This window comes from Mandrillus leucophaeus, unplaced genomic scaffold (assembly GCF_000951045.1).
Source record: "Mandrillus leucophaeus isolate KB7577 unplaced genomic scaffold, Mleu.le_1.0 Scaffold289, whole genome shotgun sequence".
NCBI classification, from domain to species: domain Eukaryota; kingdom Metazoa; phylum Chordata; class Mammalia; order Primates; family Cercopithecidae; genus Mandrillus; species Mandrillus leucophaeus.
The window spans coordinates 2,657,348-2,661,740 of NW_012103020.1; the positions used below are offsets into that span (position 1 = coordinate 2,657,348).

The following is a 4,393-nucleotide window of genomic DNA, read 5'->3' on the forward strand; positions in this document are numbered from 1 at the left end:
AAAAAAAAAAAAAAAAAAAAAAAAAAAAAAAAAATTAGCTGGACATGGCAGCCTGTCGTCGCAGTTACTCTCCGGAGGCTGAGGCAGGATAATTGCTTGAACCTGGGAGGTGGAGGTTGGGGTGATTGGGCCATTGCATTCCAGCCTGGGTGACAGAGCAAGACTTCATCTCAAAACAACAACAACAACAAAATTCACGTTCATGCACATGCTCATCACAACACTATCCACAATAACAAAGACATGGACGTGGACTCAACCTAAATTCCCATCAATAGTGGACTGGACAAGAAAATGTGGCACATATACCCCATGGAATACTATGCAAAAAGAAGGAGATCATTTCCTTTGCAGCAACATGGATGGAGCTGGAGGTCATTATTCAAAGCAAACTAACACAGGAGCACAAAACCAAATACCATATTCTCATTTATAAGTGGGTGCTCAACATTGGGTACATATGGATACAAAGAAGGGAACAACAGACACTGGGGCCTACTTGAGGGTTTAGGGTGGGAAAAGGGTGAAGATCAAAAACTACTTATTCAGTATAATGCTTATTAACTGGGTGATGAAATAATTTGTACACCAAATCCCTGTGACATCCTGTTTACTCATACAACAAACCTGTACATGTACCCCTAAAACTAAAATAAAAGTTAAAAAAAGGAAAAAGACAACCTACAAAATAGAAGAAAGTGTTTGCAAATCATATATCTGATGTGTCTAAATTCCAAAATACAGACATCATATGTCTGATATGTGTTTGAATTCCAGAATACTACAACTCTACAACAAAAAGGCAAACAATCCAATTAAAAACAGGCAGGGCTGAATAGACATTTCTCCAAAGAAGATACATAAATGTCCAATAAGCCCATGAAAGATGCCCAACATCATTAGTTATTAGAAAAATGCAAATCAAAACTGAAATGTGAACCATTTTACACCTCCATGAATGCCAGTATTCGTTGCAGCACTTCACAATAGCCCAAAGGCACAAGCAACCCAAATGGCCATCGACAGATGAATGGATAAATCAAATGTGGCATATATGTGGAATGAAATGTAATTAACCATAAAGAGCAATGAAGTTCTACAGACTACAACATAGATAAACTTTGATAACATTTTTCTAAGCGAAATAAGCCAGACACAAAAGGACAAATATTCTATGATTCCATGTATGAAATATCTAAAATGGTCAAATTCACACAGAGAGGAAGTAGATAAGAAGTGACCAGGGGCTGGGGATAGATATAACGGGGAATTATTTCTTAATGGGTAGAGTTTCTGCTTGGAGTGATAAATAAGTTTTGAAAGTAGATAGAAATAATGATTGCACAGCATTGTGAATACAATAACGTCATTGAATTGTGTATCTAAAAATTGCTAAAATGGCAAACTTTATTTCATGTATATTTACCATAGTAAAAAGATAGATTAAAAATGTGGAACTAAAGTTCAAGACAGCAGTAATGACAAAGGAGAAGGAGAGAGCACATTGAAGACAATGTTTTGCTTCTTATTCAGGGAGGATAGAGATATTAAACAAATTTTGGCATTGCCAGAAAATATTTATATGAGAAAGTCTGTTCAAATTTTATGGTTAATTACTAAAAGAACAGAAATATGTTTTCTAGTTTCAAAATGAGTAGAAGACAAAGAACAGAAAACAACATTAAAAAAAAATTTGTGGCTGTAATCCTGGCGCTTTGGGAGGCCGAGGCAGGTGGATCACGAGGTTAACAGATCGAGACCATCCTGGCCAACATGGTGAAACTCCATCTCTACTAAAAATACAAAAATTAGCTGACTGTGGTGGCACATGCCTGTAGTCCCAGCTGCTCAGGAAGCTGAGGCAGGAGACTCGCTTGAACCCGGGAGGTGGAAGTCGCAGTGAGCCGAGATCACACCACTGCACTCCAGCATGGCGACAGAGCGAAACTCCGTGTCAACAGCAACAACAACAACAACAAATCTGGAGATTATCAAAGACTAATGACAGGAAAAGGAGAGGGCTGGACACCTGAAAACTATTTTGCCTAGAAATGTCTTTACCAGCTAGCTTCTATTAGACTCTCACAATGACAGGCATTGGCAAGCGATTGGAAGGTGAAGGAAGGAAAAAGCTAAAATCCCGCTGCATTAATCTGTTTTTATGCTGCTGATAAAGACATACCTGAGACTGGGTAATTTATAAAGAAAAAGAGGTTTAATGGACTCACAGTTCCCTATGGCTGGAGAGACCTCACGATCATGGCAGAAGAGCAAGGGACATTTTACATGGTAGCAGGCGAGAAAGAATGAGAGCCGAGCGAAAGGGGCAACCCCTTATAAAATCATCAGATCTCGTGATAGGTATTCATTATCAGGAGAACAGTATGGGGGAAATGGCCCCCATGATTCCATTATCTCCTACAGGGTCCCTCCCACAGCACGTGGAAATTATTGGAGCTACAATTCAATATGAGATTTGAGTGGGGACACGGCCAAATCGTATCACTCACACCCTTTTAAAGTTTTCGGTGGTCAGGGTTGAGGGTGCTAATACTGTGACTCCTTTAGCAGCAGTCACAAAAAGTGATGTAGAGCCGTGGGTTCCTGCAGCAAGTTTCCAGCAGCAGTGCAGGTTTTGTGGGTTTTAGCAAAGCAGCAGTAGCAGCTGTCCTGGCAGCGCAGTGTCCTGTCTCTATCTGTCCCAGCTGTCTGAGCTCTCTATCTTGGGTAACATCTGCAGGTAGCTCTGGGTTCCAAGGTTCCCATGCTGTCAGGAAAATGGGCGAGAGATTTCTGCAAGGCAGCTTCAACAGTGGTTCCAAATAGCAGTAGCAGCAGTGGGGCTCCAGCAGCTCCAGGTGGGTGGGGAACATGGCTGTAGGTGACACTATATCCCTCCTGCTCCTCTAGCCTAGGATGGTGGTGACTTCCTGCAGATACCAATCAAGGAAGTTTACTTTTCTCTTCTGGCCACTCCAGGCCTTCTGACACTTTTGTAACTATACCCTGTATTAAATTTCCTCCAATTGAAATACCAACTGAAGTTTCTGTTACCTTAACTAAACATTGATATGAGACGGAAGGGCAGTACTTCAAAAACCAAACTAGTTTTCCTTTTATCTTTGTTTCCACACTCACTCATATTTAATATGATTTAGTATTATTTATTTCTGATATCATATATGTAGAATACATTCATTGATTTCATACATGATATAAAATGCAAAAAAGCTGCATGATAAAGGATATCTTAAATCAAAATAAGAATATAAATCAAGAAAGAAATATAAATTTGTATTTCATAACTTGATATATTAAAGTACACTAAGTCTTCTTGGGAATTAATGGGTGGTGTATAAGTAATAACATGACTGAAATAAAGATAAGAATCACATGATAAGCCAGTACATTTTCTTTCTCCTGACAACTCTTTTTTTGGCACATACAGAGAAAAAATTGTAATTATACTTTAGAAAATCTCTTCTTCTTATATTGTTTACTGGATTCCAAGTTAAACATTGTAATATTTTCTTGACTTGTCACAATGAATGCATTAATAGGTATGACATTTCCTGATTATGTTTGAACTATGATAACATATTTCTCCAATGAGTTGCAAGGAATCAAGATGTGATTCATTAAGCATGCTTATAAGTTGCTCACATAATTACAAAGAGAAATCATCCACGTGAAAGTAAAAACAGAATTTCAGGCATAGGAGAAAAGCTTAACTTATAAGAATATTAGCTCCAGTGAAAGATGGAATGCACCAAGAGGGAAATATACTGGGTGGACACAGCATTACGGAACAGGATGTGCCTCCCTAGTTTTGTGCATTTCCGTGCACTCTTGTGGCTAAGTTCCCCACACCCAGAAATAAGAGATGATGGTATCAGAAAGGCCTTTAATCCAGGATTTTCCAAGTATGACTAAAAGATTTGTTGTGAATGGTTGAGATCCTAATCAGAATTGGAACTGTATAGTTTACTACACATTAAATTAGGCACTAATAAATATATAAAAAATATATATATACACACACACACACACACACACACACACACACATAATTAGGCATTTTGAAATGGAATTTCTGTTTTTCGCTTCTTCGTATATGAATCTTCCCCTTCCGGATCAGCACAGATTGCCTTAAGTGGTGTAGCATAGCAGAGTGTAGGCTCTGGATGCAAGTTTCCCAGCTTCGTTGTCTGGTTTCATCACTAACTGGGTGGTCCTGCATGCGTTACTTAATCTCCCTGTACCTCGGTATCCTCATTTGTTCAATGTTGTGAGTATAAAATGAATAATACAGAGAACTACTTAGCAAGATGTCTAAGCAGTTGCAGACTATTTCCAAGCAGCACAGTACCACATTAGGATTGTTATAGCTGAA

The 4,393-nt window shown here is 38.6% G+C and overlaps 1 long non-coding RNA gene across 1 annotated transcript in view; it reads right to left on the minus strand.

The window, feature by feature from the left end:
* LOC105543654 overlaps window positions 1-2,273 on the minus strand; it is a 35,837-nt gene extending 33,564 nt beyond the window's left edge. Inside the window, exon 1 of the long non-coding RNA XR_001006653.1 lies at window positions 2,229-2,273. This is a non-coding gene — a long non-coding RNA (uncharacterized LOC105543654). The remainder of the gene's footprint in view (window positions 1-2,228) is intronic.
* Window positions 2,274-4,393: the final 2,120 nt, after the last annotated feature.